The sequence below is a fragment of the Physeter macrocephalus genome, chromosome 8 (assembly GCF_002837175.3).
Source record: "Physeter macrocephalus isolate SW-GA chromosome 8, ASM283717v5, whole genome shotgun sequence".
NCBI lineage: Eukaryota > Metazoa > Chordata > Mammalia > Artiodactyla > Physeteridae > Physeter > Physeter macrocephalus.
In genome coordinates, this window is record NC_041221.1 from 136,047,187 (window position 1) to 136,066,689 (window position 19,503).

A 19,503-nucleotide genomic window follows, 5' to 3' on the forward strand; every position below is an offset into this window, starting at 1 on the left:
TGACAGCTTAGGGCTCAAACACAGTAGCTACTCCAGCTACATCTGAAGACAGACCAGCATTATTAGGGATAAAATTGGTTGTTATGAACCAGACACAGTGTCGTCGTCGTCGTCATGATCATCATCATCATCAAACAGTTACTACTTACTGAGCCCTTACTTTATGCACAGGCCCCTTGTGAGGCTGACATTATTATTTCCCTATTTAATGGAGTAGGGCCAGGCCTGGTGAGGTTAAATGGCCTGCCCCAGGTCTCCCAGTTGGTCAGAGGGGGAACTGGGCCTCCAGAGGGCCTGAGCCATTGCCATGGCTCATTTTCTTCTGGAAGAAGCAGAAGGAAGCAGAGCCCAGCAAGGCGCCTTCCGGCCCCAACAATCTAACGCTGCCAGCAACGGTGGGAAGGGGCTTTCACAGCATGTCTTACCTGGGTCCCAGGTCACCTACAGCTGACCCAGGACCACAGGGACATGATGACTCAAGGATGAGGATGGAGTGGGAGGGGAGGGTGAGGGCCAGCCAGTTGTCTTGTTCCTTAGAGAACTCTCATATCGTTGTGGGCAACGGGGGGGCCCAGTGCGCATGTGAGCCCTGCCTACCTCCTCCCTGTTCTCCAGGACTTCACGGGGGACGCTTTCCCCAAGAGGGGTTATTCCTCATCCGCACCACTCTGGCCCTAGCTTCAAAGAATGCAAAGAGAGCCAGAGCAGGCCAAGATCAATTTCTACTTGAAGGCCAACTGTCCTACTGTCCTTCAGCCCAGTTTCTTTTCAGTATAGCCTAATGTCTCTCTGTCCCCTCTGCTGATTTACATGGCAGGTTTATTTAATTAGCCAGAGGGGAGTCAAAGTGCAGCTTGTCCTCAGAGTTAATTAATACTTACTGAGCCACCACACTGTGAGTGATGCCAAGATTGGACTGTGTCCTCTATATCAGCTTAGGGAACAGACTTCAACCCCTTGTGTCTGGCTTGGATTGGGAACTGGAACCAGTTAAAGAGTAGGGATGATGGGGCCCTGAGCTATTGTGAGGAGCAACTGAGGCCACGCACCTAACATGTTTGCCACAGTGCCTGGCACATAGTAGGGACTTAGATATTGATACTGTGTTTGTAAATTTTAAAAACAAGTGGCAGGGAAAGGTGGCCGAGAGACCATGTTCCCCTCTGGGGCATGTTCCAAGGGAGAGAGGGGTAATGGTAGCAAATACCACAGGGAACACAAACCCTCAGGCACACTCCCACAAGCATTGTCCACGAAGAAACACAGCATGCTTCTCCCTATTTTCACCAGGCTCCTTTAGAAGATGGGGAAGGACTTCCCTGGTGGCACAGTGGTTAAGAATCTGCCTGCCAATGCAGGGGACATGGGAAGATCCCACATGCCGCGGAGCAACTAAGCCCATGCGCCGCAACTACTGAGGCTGCACTCTAGAGCCCACGAGCCACAACTGCTGAAGCCCATGAGCCACAACTACTGAAGCCCACATGCCTAGAGCCCGTGCTCCGCAACAAGAGAAGCCACCGCAATGAGAAGCCCACGCACCGCAACAAAGACCCAATGCAGCCAAAAATAAAAAATGAATTAAAAAAGAAAACAGACACAAAAAAGTTGAACATGAAAGGATTGAAAAAAAAAGAAGATGGGGAAAGTGTTGGTGGTTGACCCTGGAGGAATTCAAGCAGAGCATGAGTAAGTGGAGGCTCTCCTTTAATTGTGATCTGATTGCAAAGGGAAGGAAATCTGGTCTGGGCAAAGGAGTGCTGCTGGCCTATGCGATTCCTGCCAGGCCAGGGCCCCTCCCCTCCTTCCATCACCCCATCTCTGCACACACTGGAACCCCACTCCACTCTTATCTCAAAAGACTTTTGACCCTGGCTTTTCTTTCAAATGGTGCTTCCTTGGGCCCTGTCCTGTGGAGTGCCCTGACAGAGCCATCACTAGGGCAGGATTTGGTGACGGTGCTTGCCCTCTCCCTCTGCCTCCTCCAGGGCTGCCATGCCTGACGAGCATCTCATAGTCTGCCCTGTCTGACTGCTTGGCTGCAGGGGAGTCCCGTCGCCCAAAGCCCTCTTTGCGGTTGGTGGCTTGGGACAGCCTGCCCTAACTCTCCCAGCTCAATATCTGGGCAGCTTCAGTCCTTCTCGTGGGAGTGCTGGCATAGCCAGTGCCTGGGTGTGTGGGCTCTTCACTCTTTGTCTGCCAGGCTTGACCCCATCATCCTATTTAGAGCCTGCTCCAGAGTCTGGATGAGAGGTTACCATGAAGCAGCCCAACCCCAGGCATGGATAGTCCTTTCTGGATGCTAAGGCCAAGTAGGAAGACACACTACTGAGGCAAGACCCAGTGGCTGTCTCCGCTGCCAGAAAGATAGCTTTTCTAAGCCAAACACTGAGGCAAGATACCCGCAGCCCTAAGATCCAGACAGATTTGGACAGGAGGACACAGTGAGGCTTAGAAGTTTCATCCTGGGTTTGCCACATCTTCTGTACAAAGCCAGATGCTGGGTGGGAAGCATTCTTCCCAATTACCTGAGATGACTTTGGTAAGGAAAATGGACTGTGAAATGGGGCAGAGACTGACACAGCCAGACTGTCAACTACAGCCAGCTCTGGCGGGCCTGAGGTTCTGGGGCCCCTGCGCCCCCTGCTGGCCCCTCAGACAGGCTCCTGCCCTTCGGCTTCCTCCTCCCCAGGAAGCAGCCTGGTGCTTCCTTCTCATCCCAGCGCTACTTCATCTGCTCCCTCCCGCCTCACTCTTTTAATCTTTTCACCTTTGGACCTAGCTACAGCTGCTTCCTCTTCCTTCCATAACCTGGGCTTCCTCCTTCTGGACAAAAACCTCTGAGTGTGACCCAAGGTTTTTTTTGTTTGGGGAGGGGAGGGGGGTTGTTTTGGTTTTTGTAGTGTATGACCCAGCCTCTTGAAGAAGACCCTCAGAACTGTGCAAGTGGCAGCCTGCCGCAGCCAGCACCTCAGAGCAGGCTCTTCTGCTGCTTCCCAGAGGGCATCCAGCCTCCAGCTCTTCCTTCTCCCTCTGTCTCTCCCACTGCAGAAGCCCACCCTTACAGAGCCTCTAGGGGTGGCCCCTCTAGCTCTCCCAGACCAGCCCTCCACACCACTCCAGACTGGACCAGGAATATCTTCTCTCTCTCTTTCCCTCCCTGCCTCTCCCTCTCCCTCTCCCCTTCCAAATCCTGTCCACTTAGCAAGTTCTAATGGCTCCAGTGTTCACACTCCAGCCCATCTCCACTATGTCCTCTCCTGAAGCTCCTGCTGCCAGGCTACTTGCTGTGACAACAGTCTCTTAGGTGTGTTTGTCTTCTGAGATTGGAAGCACCCAGAGGGCAAGGACTTTTAACCTCCTACAAAGCCAAGGGCAGTGCTAGGCTCCCAATGGGCACTCAGGACCCTGTGGAACGCTGATCCTCTCCTACTAACCACCCAGCACTGCCTCAGGGCTCTCTGCCTGCGCAAGGTCCAGGGAGTGGCAGGTCGGTGCGGCTGTGCCTTCAAGGCTACCATTGTCAGGTCACTGCAGAAGGAGGGAAGATGGGGGCCATTTCCCAGAATGGGTGAGAATGACAGGGAGGCTTTTATTTCCAGGGCGAAGGGAGGGAGGACCAGTCGGGAGTGAGGTCCCTGGGTGTCAGTTATCACGCTGGTGAAGAAGCCCACGCGCGATGTAGAGGACGTGGATCCCAGGAAAACCCCCAAACCTCTTAGTTGCCTCGTCCTACCACCCCTCCATTCCTTCCAAGGGCGATCTGCCTCCCGGTTCGCAGCCCTAGGACAGATCCTTGCGTGACCTCGGGCGGCGCCCAGTGCTGCTGTGGACAGCTCATCCCGCGGCGGTGGCGGCGGCGGCGGCGCCCGGCCTGTCCCCAGAGCCGCCAGGGGGCGAATAGGGTGCCCGCCGGCTCTTGGGACGCCCGGGGCGCCGGCGCTGAGCTCCGGAGAGTCCCGGCCAGGGAAGACGCGCCCGCCAGAACCTCCTTGGCTTCCCGCCGCCGCAGCCGGGCCGGGCCGCTACTTCCAGCCCCGCCTTCGGGCCGTCTCGGTCGCTCTGGGCGCCCCAGGCCTGGGCGGGGGCGCAGTCGCTGCGCGCCCGTACAGGTGACGGGCCGCCAGCGCGCCCAGCTCCACGCGCACAGGGCCCTGCCCGGCGGACTCGCCTCGCTCGCATCCCGCCCCTCCTTCGCCTCTTGGCAGCCCCGGCTCTGCTCTCGCAGCCGCCCCGATTTTGGGACCGGCGATTGAATAGGCCGCACCCCGGGCGCAGCAAATGGAGGACGCTGGAATTTAAGGAGGGGGAGAGGGAGGACGCATCTCAGTCCCCTGCCTTCTCCCCACCACTGCGAAGCGGCCGCGGGCGACTCGCAGGCCGGTCTCTGCGCCCTGGGGCTCTGGTCTGGCCCGGCGCCGGTGCCGGTACGGGTGCCAGGGAGAGACCCCGCGCGAGGTTGGCCGGGCGCAACCGCGCTGCACCTGTTGGAGCGGGCCTCTACGCGCTCGGACCCGAGCCGGCCTCCACGGTACACGCTACCCGGGCGTGTACTGAAGGGCCACAGTTGGCTTTAGGAAAACAAAACGAAATATTTATCTAGAATGGATGTATGCGTATGTCGGCTCCTCTCTGGGTCAGCTGGTTAGGACCATATTTCGTTAAGTCTCAGACTGCAGCCTGAGACCCCTACGGCTTAGGACCTGCCCCCTGGCCTTGGCACTGCTGAGGATCTTTTGATGAGATGCTGTTTCCGTTGAAAAACAGTCTGTTCTTTGGAATCCAAATCAGCTTTTATCAAAACATGTCGGGCCTGACAGAGTTGGTGATAAACGTGTGTGTGTGTGTGTGTTTAAATCATTTTTGTGCCCACACACTAGCCTGCATCCATTCTAGGTAAATATTTCTACCATTGAACAAAAGGAAGTCAAGTTTGTTTCGTTTCAAAGGGAGTCTTAGAAACAGTATCTCTCTACTTGTGGCTAGTCAATTACCCACACTTTATTTTGCTTTGATTTGGTTAGGTTTAGGGGGTTTTGCGACACTGGAAGCAAGAATTTAGGTTAAATTATGTCTCAAGCTGCGCATGAGCTCTGGTTTCAAATCCTAACATTTAGCACAGGCTTTCACAGCGGGAGTGCCAGGGTTGACATCTGTGTCCCGCCGTATTCTGGTTCATGCTGGTCAGATAGATGCTCAGACAAACCCCTGGGGGAGGGGATCCTGAATGAGTGCACTCCTCTGCCCACCAGGAGGGAGTCAGGAATCTACAAGACAAGACGAGTTTGTCGGCTAAGGCGGCCAGCGCTATATGTCTTAAGTTGCTTTCAGGCTCTGGGATGTGGGATTAATCGGCTGCAAACTCTGGACTCTAAATCTGTTTAGCATCCAGGACTTGGGTCCCAGGAGACTCTCTACCTTCTCCTCAGTTCATCTGGACATGAAAGGTGGGCTCAGAAATCAACAAATCAACCGATGGTCAGGGAGCTTGGGCGATTCTGCAGCCCTGAGGGAGCCTCCCCCATTCCGCGCCCCTCCCACCCCCCCATACAGCACTAAGGCTCTGATGACAGGGCAGGGACCCACCCCAAGCCCAAGGCAAGGTCCCACCCCTGCTCCTTCTGTCCTTCCGTTCCCCGTGTGTCTGAGACTTCCTGACTCTGTGAAGGCAAGGAGTAGCCTAAAGTCCAGAGCCTCACATCTAAAGAGTGGCACTTGTGGGAGACCGGGCCCCAGTCCCCAACCTCAGGAGGCTCTGGAGATGGATGGGGTCAGGTGAACAGCCTGCATGACTGCAGCCTCTGACCTTGGCCCAGACACCAACCCTGCTGCCACCCTGTCTTCTTTGAGCTTTCCCAGAGTTCAGCGCTCACCAGGTATGGCTCCCACAGTTTCCGCATTCACCGGAATGCAGCCACGTGCCTGGAAGAGCACTCTTAGTTCAGCCCACCCAAGACCTCAACTCCCATCCTCTTCTTGAGTCAGCACTACACTTCCCCCTTCTCAGCTCTGCTGGGGAGCCCTCTATTCATTCCCAGGAGAGCTACCCGGAGGAGAAGGCCACGTCCTCACTGCCTCACAGGTGGGAAGGGATAGACATGAACACATCTGCAAAGGCTCTTCTTGGCCCCCCCCCTTAAATCCCAGTGAGTCTTCCATCCCACACTATTTATTGGTTACCGACTTTGTGCCAGGCATGGTGGCAGAGGTCGGGGAATACAAAAATAAATGAAGCCGTTCCTGCCCTTAGAGAGCCCATGGTATCTGATGGAGGAGTTTATTCTTTAACTCATTCTTTCACTCAAATGAATGAGTCCCTTTGCCAACTGCTAGGGAGACAGCGAAGAAGACAAGCACAGCCCCAGCCATCCTAATAGTACCACCTTGTAGACCCACAGTCCATAGGGGAGACAGACATTAATCAAGCCATCTGGCAAATAGAGAATTATAAGCCATGATAAAGAGAATCACAGGATGCTTGTGAGCACGTGTAAAGGGCCGGGGTGGGGTGTGTGTGCGTGCGTGCATGCGTGTGTGTGCGTGTGTGTGTGTGTGTGAGAGAGAGAGAGAGAGAGGACGGGGGTGGGGGGGAGACCAGCTGAGGGGGACGGGCAGTAGTAGGGGACTGACGGGGACCCAGACCTGGCAGAACCTGGTATGGTGCTTACCTTCCTCCTGAAACATGACCCCAGAGCTTCGAGAAGGACCCTCCCTGTACCCTATCCCTCACCCCCACACTCAGGAATTCTGCCAGCCTCTCTCTCTGAGGATGCCAGTCGCTTTTCCTTGCCGCCCGTTGGTGGCAGGAGGCCACAGTGCCCCTTGTGGCCACTGACTGAAGTTTCCAGGACCGTGGAGGGGTGGGGTTTCAGGCTGTGGAGCCGCTGTGTCCCAGCCTCCTGAGCTCCACCAACTAGCCTCAGTCCTTGGGCAGAGCCTCTCTCTCGTGCCTCTTGGTGTCACCAAAAGGGACCTCCAGGGTGGCCCGCCTGGAAATAATGCCCGGCTCCCTCAGCTGACACACAAGTGCCTATGCGGCTGCCACGAGTTAGCCAGCAGCAGCCTATGGTGGATAAGGTGGCCTAGACCCACAGGCAGCTGTGCCTCTGCATTTGCTTCCTTTTGTCTTTACAGATGTGGTGGATGTTACCTCCTGTGTGCTCCACATAGTGAGGCCAGAGCCTGGGATCCAGGAGAGTGCTTTACACACCTGCTTCCCTCTGTGGCCCAGGCCTTCGGGGATGTGGGTCTCTTGGCCTCTCCCTCTCCCCTCTGCCAGCCACTCCACCACATTCACGGTGGCTACAAAGCTTTGTGGCTGGATTTGGTTGCCCCTGAGACCCAAGCACAGAGAAAGAGGCCGCTTGCCCTGTTGTTATCATCGTCTCTGTGGAGAGGAAAGTTTGAAAATCCTCATTGGAAAGCCAGAAGCAAGCGCTGAGCAAAGGCATGATCCTTGTTAGCACTTTCTGGCCAGGCACATATCCCATCCAGGGCACTTGGGCCTCAAATGGCAGGGCTGCCCGCCTGCCTGAGTTTCTCACAGGAGGAAGGTGAAGCAAGACCTCCTTGAGGTTTTAGATGTGGAAGAGCTAAGGCTAGCAGCAGGACCACCTGGGGCTCCAGGCGGGGGTAGGGGCAGAAAAGGAGAGCATTCCATGCCTTAGAACCTGGTGGGCACCTTTCTCCTCTCATTAGGTTGACTGAGCTCCTCTTTAAGGTATTATAAATGTTCAATGAATTATGACTCTGTTAGGTTAGACAGCATTAAGGTATCCTGGGTAGATGCTGGGAACACAGCAAGGGTCAGGTAATAATAACAGTAACACTACCATGTATTGTTCCCTTAATATGTGCTCTCTGAGCTCCACGCACTGCGTGAATTTTATTATTTAATCCGTACGACTTTCTCAGAGAGAACTGCCGTTGTCATCCCCATTTTACAGCTTAGGAAAATAAGGCTTAGAGAAATGAAGTCATTTGGCCAAATTCACACACAGCTAATTAGGATTAAAACTGAGATCTGTGTGCCTCCAGGGTTCACGCCTTCCTTCCCTCCTACAGACCATCCCCCAGAGCCCAGAGCTGGGAGAGGGAAGATCCCTGGAGAGAAGGAGTGGGTGCCATGCTGGCCTCCGCCCTTGGTCAAGTTCATCCTGCCTCCACACAGACTGTCTTCCTGTGGCCTTGGGGATGGTGGCCTGAGGATGGGCAGTGAGGCCTCCCGATGCCAGGGCAGGGAGGTGGCTGCTCACCCATGTCTCTGAGGGCTGAGCTCCCCAGATACCTGGGCTTCCTGATCTGCTCCCCACCTTGGGCCTAGGTGGTGACTTCCCAGAGCCTGGCACCTGGCAGGCAGGCGGTCATAGGATCGAGGACACACCCTTGGAGCCAGAGGCGCCTTCTGAGCTCAAAGCCAAACACGAACACATGGGCGGAGAACCTGCCACTGAAGCCACTCATTTATCCCGTGTGCCCAGAGCTTCCCCTGGAAGCTCTACCACATCACTTCGTCCCAGAGCAGCCCTGGCTTTTGTGTTATGGAAAGGTGTGGACCTAGGGAGGGAATGGGGCGGGGGCGAGGGGTGCAGAACTTCTGCAGACAGGATGTGGTGCCAGAACCCAGAGCTGCCCTCCCCTCTCCAGAGGAAACCACAGACCTTCGGGAAAGAGAGTCGCAGCTTGCCCAGAGTAGCCAGGGGGAGGGAAGGGGTTCATTATGGGGATTATTACATTCAGTCCTTAAACCACCCTAAGAAGGTGCTATAAATTATTCATTTTACAGAAGAGGAAACCGGGGTCAAGGTCTTTCCCAGCTGGGAAAGCTGGGTCCCTCATCTGCCAGGTAGCCCCCTGTTAACTCCTCTGCTACACCATCTCCATGGCCTTTATCAGGTGATGGGAGTGGGGGGCAGGGGTGGGCGTAAGCAGAAGAGAAAGGGGCCCTAAACTCCAGGACTTAGAGAGGGGAGAGGCAGCCGCAGGTGTACATAAGGTGTTTGACCTAAAGCCCGAAGGTGACTGCCACTCATTGGTTGAGTCCAGTTGAGCCCCTTCCACATGTAGGTCCAGTGATGGCAGCATCCCTGTCCTCTGGCAGGTGAAAGGGGACAGATGCTTTACCAGGCGAGTACCCTGGAGACAGCATGTGGAGATGTGGAGGGACAGCCAGCCCAGCCTGAGACGGGGAGGGATCAGCAAGGCTTCCTGGAGGGGAGTCCTAAAGAAAGAGTAAAAATTAAATTAGGGAGAGGAAGGGATGACTGGAGGTAGGGGCAGAGGGGACCACAAGAGCAAGGCCCAGGGAAGCCTAAGCCCTTTGAGGGCTGCTGAGAAATGCGGGATGAGGTGTGCAGAGGCGAGAGGAGAGGGTGGATGTGCAGGCCAGAAGTCACAGGGTTTCCAAGGCCAAGGAACCTGGGACAACCAGACACCCTCCCACAGTCTCCCTGTGGACATCGCTGCGAACCGGACCGGGAACATTCCAGCCTAATCAAGCTCAGATCGGGAGCTCCGGAGGCTCCACACGCTGGGGCCGGCCTCCCCCGGGGAGCTTGCCTGCTCCCTCAGGCCAGACCCCATTTGGGGTTAAGGGGTCCTCAAGGGTTCAGACCCTAAGAAGGCTGGAAGTTTTCCCTCTCCAGAATCTGGGGGGAACTGGGTAGGGATGGAGCAGAGGGGAATGGAAATGGAGCCGGAGGGAGGGCCCACCTGCCAGACAGAAAGATCCTGCCTGAGGAACAGGACTTCAGAGCCGTCCTGGTTCTCAAGGGGCCCCTGCTCAGGCCGGTATTTCGGAAAAGGGCTGAAGGGCAGGATTTCAGTCCCAGCCTGAGCCCAAGCCTGTGCTGCCCTCTACCAGGCCCAACCTCGTCTGCACTCGGCTTAAGGGGGGACACTAGGATATGGGAGCAACAGCCCCCCAGCCCTGGAAATGGGGTGTCAGATGGCCAACTGGACTGCAGATTCTGTTGTCCGTTAGTCATTTTTATTTCTTCATTAAAGCTTCCATTCTTTTACTATGTAAACAGCATCATGCTTAGGAAAAGAGCTAAGAGGGTGGAAGGGTATGGGGACAGAAGTCTTAAGTACATTACCTAATGTCACCAATTTCGGCCTAAGAGAGAATGACCCCTATCCTCTATACACTGGAGAACTTCCTGCCTCCGATCTCCCAGTTCCCTTGGTCTTCCCTCCACCCCGCCCCCCCCACCCCGCCCCCTCACAGAGAAGCAGGTCTCTGGCATTGGCAACAGTTACAAAGAAGCAGTGAGAGGAAAGGAAGAGAAACCAGGCTGCCTCAGGGTAAGGGGACCCCATCCCACCTCACAGGCTGGCAGGACACCACTTGCTGGGAGTGGGGGTGGGGTGGGGGAGGGCGACTCTCCCTTCCAGGACCTCTGAGCTTCCTAGTTCAGGTCCAAGGACCTGGTGTCATTATCAGGGGGACCAGACCAGGAGGCAACCTCCCCCAGAAGACCTGGTTGACCTTCTTCCAGAAGCTGGCCAAATTCTTTGCATGGCCTTGTCCCCGAGGTGTCATCAATAACAGTAACAGTGGCCACAGCAGCAGCTGCAGCAGCAAAGGAGATTATGTGTGGAGGGTTGGCTAGGTGTCTGCACTGAGCTCCCACATTTTTCATTATCTTTTGAAGTCCCCACAAACCTCAGGAGAGTTTAATAACCCCATTTTACAGATGAGACAACTGAGGCTTAGAGAAGTTAAGGGACTTCCCTAAGTCATATAGTTACTAAGTGACAGTGTCAGGACTCAAACGTGGTCTCACTGACTCCAGAAGGTGAACGAAGCTGGACTGCCTCTTCCCTTCCCCCACCATGCCCGCTCACTCCCAAACCCAAGGCCTCACAGGGCAGCATCTTCTATGCTCTGCAACCCTTCTGACCTCTTCTTCCTCAAGCTCAGTTCTGCCCCAGCTCCTGGCCCACCTTTGCAGAGCTGGGGAGGGAGCAGGATGGTTCTACTGCTGGGGTGGAAGGGCCCGTGCACCCTGGCGCATGGGAAGGGGCCTGAGCTCAGCTTGGCACACTGACTGGCTTGGCCTGGCCAGCAGGCATCACCTACACGTCAGAGTAGCCATGGTCACTTTTGTTAGTTGAGATGACTGCATTCAAGAGGGAAGAGGAGAGAAGGAGGGGCCCAAGCTCAAGAGGACAGAGTGGGTGACCAGGGACCATAACCTCCTGGGGGCACAGGTGAGCGGAGATCTGTGGCTCAGGCTGACACACCAGGCTCTGTAGGTGCCCTCAGCACCCACCTGCCCTGGGGGGTTCTCTCCCCGCCTCTCCACTGCTGCCTGCTCTGACCCCACCATGCCTGGGGCACCAGGGACCACCTCCTTCACCTCCCAGGAGCCCAGGCTCTGGAATCAAAGGAACCTGGGTTTGAAACCTGGGACCCTAAGCAAGTAATTTATCTCTCTGGGTCTTAGGTCCCTTAACTCCAAACTGACAGAACCTTGTGATAAAGGAGCTAAAGAAAGAATGTTTAATAGTAGTAACATTAATGTTTATTCAGCACCCACTGTGTGCCAGGATGTTTCATGTATTATCTCACTAAATCCTCAAAACCACCCTAGGAGTTCAGTGCTATTATCATTGCCCCTATTTTATAGGCAAGGAGGCTGAGGCTTAGGCGAAATAATTTGCCAAAGCTGGCAAGCCACAGAGCTGGGATAGGCCTCCAGAGTCTGTGCTCTCAGCTACCTCGATGTGTGATGTGCAGCTGGCTTGAGTGTTTGGGCCCTCAGATCCTCTGGCTTGCTTCCTATTCCACTTTGCAGAGGGGCTGCAAGAGTCCCTGGTAGCAATGGGGAGTGCTGACCTCAGGAGTTGGCACGCTGCCCAGGATCCCCTTCCTAGGCCTTTTTGAGCCAGTGACAGACTTCTGGTCACCTCCCTGAAAGGCTCTTCTTCCTTCCCCAGGGCTGAGGCTGGGGATCTGCTATGGTATGGGCACGTCCCTGGGTGACACAAGTGAGGACAGCAGATGTCAGGAGGATCCTGTGTACTGGGGTGCATTTGTTTTGAATCTTCTCCCATCTGACCACTTACCTGATCCAGGAAGGGCCTGAGATTCCACTGGGTCAACAGATGAGGAAACTGAAACTCAGAAATATTAAGTGATATGTGCAAAGTTGCCCATCATGTGCAGGGTGGAGGGAAGATTGTGGAGCCAGGTGGCCAGAGCCCAGAATCAGAAGTCTTAACCCCAAGCTCTTCTCTGTCAGGCGCAGCCTCTCTAATATGATAGTTTGGGGCAGGTGCAGCCTGTTAATGGGCCCAGGCACTTCCTGTATTCACACATGCTGAACTGTCAGTACCCTGAAGCCCTGTTCCTACTCCCATTACTCAATAGGGCCCTCATTCATTTATTAGGTTGACAATTATTTATTGAACACCTACTGTGTGCCAGATCCTATACTAGGCACCAAGGATGCATTGGTGAACAAAAGCGGACCCGGTGCCTGCTCTCATGGAGCATATATACCAGTGGAAAAGAATCAAACAAATATGTGTCATGTTACAAATTGTGATACACACCAAGAAGGAAAACTACAGCTGATTCTAAGGCAGAACAACAGTGGGGGCATAACTTAGACTGGGGGGGGTGGGGGAGAGGAGCAGCGGGCGGGAAGGCCTTTTGGAGATGACTTTTATATACGAACATAACCAATCAATCAATCAGCCAGTTGATTAACCCAGACCAGAGAGGTGGTCAAGTTCCACATGCTATGATTTCCAGAGTAAAGAGGTTTCCATTCGGCTTTCCTCTCCATCAAGGAAAAGTGCTGTTGTCTACGGGCCGTTTTGCCATTTGCCTTGAGATTACAGGTCCCGGTGACCTCAGAGTACAAGTGAGGGAAAATATAATCTGACTTGGTTTTTTGGATAAAACAAGAAGTGCTGGGTCCCCCCTCGCCCAGATCGGCGCCGGCCCCTGCCTCCCCACCCGCCCTCAGAAGTGCGGTGCTCTGTCGCCACCTGGTGGATTTAACAGACCACGCACGGGGTCGCCCGGCCTCCCGGGTCTGGGGTAGGATACGGAAAGCGGCTTCCTTCGGGCGGAGGCTGAAAAGGAGGTAGTGGGTTTGGATGACTTCCTGGCAGGGGGCGGGGATGGGGAGAAGGAGCGAGGGTGGATGGAGAACTGCTGCTTGAAAGTCAACTGACTGGAGACCGACAATGGCCCCATTGTGTCCGGAGCCTTGACCTTGATTTCCTGCCACTGTCGTCTCCCGGAGTGGCATCACCCGGGGCTGATTGGCCCGGAGTTGTTCCGTGACAGTGGGCGGGCCCCGGGCTTGGATGGCGAGCACGGGGCTCCCCCGGGGGCTGAGACACGCGACTGGCCCTGTCCCCCCAGGAATCCCAGGGAAGGCGGGTGGGGCAACCGGCCGACGCCTCTCAGGAGTCATTTCTTCCTTGCTGCTCGCAGTCAGGAGTTTGGCGGCAAGAACTCTGGACTTTTCTTTGAAAAGCAGTGCTCCCTTATGGTTAGAGACTGGGATCTGCAGTCTGAGAGACCCAGCTCCAAATTAGGGGATCCCTGGACACAGCCTTTAACACCACCCACCCTTTTCTTTTCTTCTTTCTTTCTTTCTTTCTTTCTTTCTTTCTTTCTTCTTTCTCTTTCTTTCTTTCTTCCTTCCTTCCTTCCTCTTTCTCTTTCTTTCTTTCTTTCTTTCTTTCTTCTTTCTCTCTTTCTCTTTCTTTCTTCCTTCCTTCCTTCCTCTTTTTCTTTCTTTCTTTTTTCCATTCTCTTCCCTTCCTTCCTTGCTTCCTTGCTTCCTCTCTTTCTTTCTTTTTCCATTCTCTTTCCTTCCTTCCTGCCTGCCTGCCTTCCTTCCTTTCTTCTTTCTTAGCACATACTGGGATACACATTCCCTTTGTAAAAAAAAATTACACAATACAATAAAAAGTTACAGCTCCCCACCTTTGTCACACACACACCCCCTCAGGTAACTGCTACTGTTAGATTGATGTGTGTCCTTCCTGACCTCATTCAATGAATTTACATGAGTCTATACATATGAAAATATATGATTCCTTGTATGTACTCTCCGGGCCTCAGTTTCCTAATCTGAAAAATGGGAATGAAAATAATAGTAGTTAATTCTGAAAAGTTACTGAGAATGTTACCTGAGATAATTCATGTGGAGCACTTGGCTTGGCACCTGGCACACAGCATCTGTGACTATTGTTGTCATCATTCACCGTCATTATTATCATTATCATTGGGACCCAGACCCAATTCTAAGGTCTGTATAGAAGCCCTGTCTTCCTCCACAGCCTGCTCTTCCCCCTCCCCCTTCTCCCTCCTAACAGCCTGTGATAAAAATCTGTCTTCCCTAATGCCTGTGTTTTTTTTAAACTAGAAAGAGCATCTGGTGTTTTCTGCATGTTCTCTCCTCCCCTTCCCTTCATTCACCCCACCCGCCCCTTCCCTTCCATATTTGACCTAGATGTGACTGCTCACCCCACTGCAGAGAGAACATTCCATTCAGTGTCAGAAGAAGAGAGTTTCATGGCCCATACGATGCTGTTGGACCCCCAGTGTTTGTACATAAAGGCTGTCTGCTGGGTAGGGGTAGGGCTAGTGGCTGAAAGGGGGCAGGGTGGGGGGCGGCACGCTCTGTGAAAGAGCACATAGTAAAGCAGGTAAGTAAGCAGTAGAGTCGGTTTTCAGAGCAACCCAGGGTGTGGCCAAGGGCAAGTCATTTCACCTGTCTGAGCCTCAGTTATCTCACCTGTGCAGTGGGGCTACTAACAATAGCCACCACATTCAAGTGCTATTAGGATAACACGGTACCTGTGAAGGGACTTGGTACTGAGAAAGCCAAATAGTAGTTATTATGTTGGAAAACTAAGTGTCATGTTTGTTTAGCATTTTATGTTTGCAAAGAGAATTTCTAACTTCTTTTTTTCTTTTTAATATGAACTAGTTTTTGCTGCATGGAGAAGGAAGTTTGGTTTGGATTTACAAGTCTCAGGAGAAAGGTAAATGCCTTTTCCTGGGCCTCTGTTGAAGCAGCCAGGTGCCACTTCCTGGAGCTGTTGCTGGTCCCTAACATAGCGACAGAGAGCATCAGGATACAGGACACCAAAGGACCTCACTGTTCCAGAGGATGCAGCAGGAAATAAGTCAAACCCATGTGAGTAAGACAAGGCCAAATCACCCATTCCACAAACAGTCATGGAGCAGCTGCTTCATGCCCAGCCTGTACTACAGAGTCCTGCACAGCTGAGGGTCCCTGGAATACAGGGGTGTTTTTTTTGGGGGGGGGAAACTTACTGCACATATGAGCTAATATTTATTTAGTGCTTATTAGATGCCAAGTATGTTATAAGGACAACAAACAAGTCTTAGATAAGATCTTTGTCCCCTTATAGCTTGTGTTTTATTGTAAATTAAAAAAAATTTTTTGAAGTATAGTTGATTTACAATGTCATGTTAATTTTTTCTGTACAGCAAAGTGCCTCAGTTATACATACATACATACATATATATATTCTTTTTCATGTTCTTTTTCATTATGGTTTGTCACAGGTTATTGAATATAGTTCACTGTGCTATACAGTAGGACCTTGTTGTTTATCCATCCTATATATAATAGTTTGCCTCTGCTAATCCCAAACTCCCCATCCTTCCCTCCCCTACCCTGCCTCCCCCTTGGCAACCACAAATCTGTTCTCTATATCTGTGAGTCTGTTTTTATTTCATAAATATATTGATTTGTGTCATATCTTAGATTCCACATATAAGTGATATCATATGGTGTTTGTCTTTCTCTTTCTGACTTACTTTGCTTAGTATGATAATCTCTGGGTCCATCCATGTTGCTGCAAATGGCATTATTTCATTCTTTTTGATGGCTGAGTAGTACTCCATTGTATATATATACCACATCTTCATTATCCATTCATCTGTCAATGGACATTTAGGTTGTTTCCATGTATTGGCTATTGTAAAGAGTGCTGCTTTGAACATAGGGATGCATGTGTCTTTTTGAATTAGAGTTTTGTCTGGGTATATGCCCAGGAGTGGGATTGCTGGATCATATGGCATCTTTACTTTTAGTTTTTTTGAGGAACCTCCATACTGTTTTCCATAGTGGCTGCACCAATTTACTTTCCCACCAACAGTGTAAGAGGGTTCCCTTTTCTCCACACCCTCTCCAGCATTTGTTATTTGTTATTACTCTTTAATGATGGCCATTCTCGCTGGTGTGAGGTAGTTCCTCATTGTAGTTTTGATTTATATTTCTCAAATAATTAGTGATGTTGAGCATCTTTTCATGTGCCTATTGGCCATCTGTATGTCTTCTTTGGAGAAATGTTTATTTAGGTCCTCTGCCCATTTTTTGATTGGGTTGTTTGTGTTCTTTTGTTGTTGTTGAGTTATATGAGCTCTTTGCATATTTTGGAAATTAAGCCCTTGTTGATCGCAACATTTGCAAATATTTTCCCCCAGTCTGTAGATGATCTTTTCAGGTTTTTTTATGGTTTCCTTTGCTGTACAAAAGCTTATAAGTTTGATTAGGTCCCGTTTGTTTATTTTTGCTTTTATTTCTATTGCCTTGGGAGACTGACCTAAGAAAACACTGGTACGATTTATGTCAGAGAATGTTTTGCCTATGTTCTCTTCTAGGAGTTTTAAGGTGTCTGGTCTTATATTTGGGTCTTTAGTAGCTTGTGGGTTTTTTTGCTTTTTTTTCGTTTTTTTTTTTTTTTGGTGGTACGCAGGCCTCTCACTGTTGTGGCCTCTCCCATTGCAGAGCGCAGGCTCAGGACACACAGACTCAGCAGCCATGGCTCACGGGCCCAGCCGCTCCGCAGCATGTGGGATCTTCCCGGACTGGGGCACGAACCCGCATCCCCTGCATCGGCAGGCAGACTCTCAACGACTATGCCACCAGGGAAGCCCAGTAGCTTGTGTTTTAATGGTTCTTCTACACATGTTACTTTCCTCTGCTTTTTTGGGGGGTGTTATACGCACATTAAAATTTATCTTTTTGAAACTCACAGTTCTGTGAGTTTCAACAAACACAGACATGTAACCACCATCACAATCAAAATATAGAATGTGTCCACACCCCCAAATTTTCCTCTTGCTCTTTAGTGATAAATAAAACCTCTCCCCCAACTCCAGCCACTGGAAACCACTGATCTGATTTTGTCCTTATAGTTTTGCCTTTTCCAAAATGGAATCTTACAGTATGTAGCCTTGAATCTGCTTCTTTCTTTTACCTTAATGCTTTTGAGATTCACCCACATTGTTGTACATATCAGCAATTTGTCCCTTTTCTGTTTAACTTTTCATTCTAAAATGTTTCAAATATAAATTTAAAAGAATAATAGAGTGGGAATTCCCTGGTGGTCCAGTGGTTAGGACTCAGTGCTTTCATGACTGTGGCCTGGGTTCAATCCCTGGTCAGGGAACTAAGATCCCACAAGCCACACGGCCAAAATAATAATAATAATAATAATAATAGAGTGAATACCTTTAAATCTACCACCTAGATTCAATAATTGTTTGCATTTTGCTATATTTTAAAATAACATCTATAACAGACATATATTTGCTGAACCATTGGAAAGTAAGTTGTAGATACTGACACTTCACCTCTAAAACTTCAATACATATCACCTAAGAATGAGTGATGACCATATGTTATCACACCTAAGAAAGGTGACAATAAATTCCCAAGTGTCATCTACTATTCATCCATTTGCAAATTTCCCCAATTTCAAAAAAGACTTTTATAGTTTTTATCCACTTGCTAGAGGGTTTTTTTTTGTTTTTTGGGTTTTTTTTTTTTTTGGCTGAGCCCCGCAGCTTGTAGGATCTTAGCTCCCCGACCAGGGATGGATCCCTGGGGCCCCAGCAGTGAGACTGCCAAGTCTAATCACTGGACTGCCAGGGAATTCCCAACTAGAGTTTTATTTCTAAACTTTCAGTTTCGAAATAGTTATAGACTCATAGGATGTTGCAAAAATAATAGAGTCTCATGTACCCTTTAACCATCTTCCCATAAAAATGACATCTTACATTGAGCTGTAGTAAAATATCAAAACCAGGACACTTGCAGTGGTACATTACTGTTAACTAGACAACAGAACTTATTCAGTTTTCACCAGTTTTTAACCTGCATTCATTTGTGTGTGGGGGGGTGTATGTTTAGTTTTATGCACTTAAATCCCAAGTAGAGATTCTTGTAACTACCACCACGGTCAAGATTGTTATGGTTGAGCAGAAGCAAGAAGAACTACAGTCCTGCAGCCTGTGGAACAAACACCACATTCACAGAAAGACAGACAAAATGAAAAGGCAGAGGACAATGTACCAGATGAAGGAACAAGATAAAACCCCAGAAAAACAACTAAATGAAGTGGAGATAGACAACATTCCAGAAAAAGAATTCAGAATAATGATAGTGAAGATCCAGGACCTCAGAAAAAGAATGGAGGCAAAGATCGAGAAGATGCAAGAAATGTTTAACAGGGCTTCCCTGGTGGCACAGTGGTTAAGAATCTGCCTGCCAATGCAGGAGACACAGGTTTGTGCCCCGGTCCAGGAAGCTCCCACATGCCACAGAGCAACTAAGCCCGTGTGCCACAACTACTAAGCCTGCGCCCTACAGCCTGCAAGCCACAACTACTGAGCCCACGTGCCACAACTGCTGCAGCCTGTGTGCCTAGAGGCCATGCTCCGCAACAAGAGAAACCACTGCAATAAGAAGCCTGTGCACCACAACGAAGAGTAGCCCCTGCTCACCACAACTAGAGAAAAGCCCGCATGCAGCAACAAAGACCCAATGCAGCCATAAATAAATAAATAAATAAATAAATAAATAAATTTATTGATTAAAAAGAAAGAGAAATGTTGAACAAAGACCTAGAAGAATTAAAGGACAAACACGTAGAAGAATTAAAGAACAAACAAACAGAGATGAACAATACAATAACAACGGATAAGTGACCTGGAAGACAGAATGGTGGAATTCAATGCTGCAGAACAGAATAAAGAAAAAAGAATGAAAACTGAAGACAGCCTAAGAGACCTCTGGTTCAACATTAAACGCACCAACATTCGCATTATAGGGGTCCCAGAAGGAGAAGAGAGAGAGAAAGGACCCAAGAAAATATTTGAAGAGATTATGGTCAAAAACTTGCTAACATGGGAAAAGAAATAGCCACCCAAGTCCAGGAAGCACAGAGAGTCCCAGCCAGGATAAACCCAAGGAGAAACACGCTGAGACACATAGTAATCAAACTGACAAAAATGAAAGACAGAAAAAGTATTAAAAGCAACAAAACGAAATGACAAATAACATACAAGGGAACTCCCATACGGTTAACAACTGATTTCTCAGCAGAAACTCTACAAGCCAGAAGAGAGTGGCATGATATATTTAAAGTGATGAAAGGGAAGAGCCTACAACCAAGATTACTCTACCCGGCAAGGATCTCATTCAGATTTGA

At 50.7% G+C, this 19,503-nt stretch overlaps 1 long non-coding RNA gene across 1 annotated transcript in view; it reads left to right on the forward strand.

Annotated features, from left to right (window-relative positions):
• The first annotated feature begins 1,630 nt into the window (after positions 1-1,630).
• LOC114486771 (uncharacterized) overlaps positions 1,631-19,503 on the forward strand; it is a 29,490-nt gene continuing 11,617 nt past the window's right edge. The window contains exons 1-2 of the long non-coding RNA XR_003681062.1: positions 1,631-1,689; positions 14,964-15,173. This is a non-coding gene — a long non-coding RNA (uncharacterized lncRNA). The remainder of the gene's footprint in view (positions 1,690-14,963; positions 15,174-19,503) is intronic.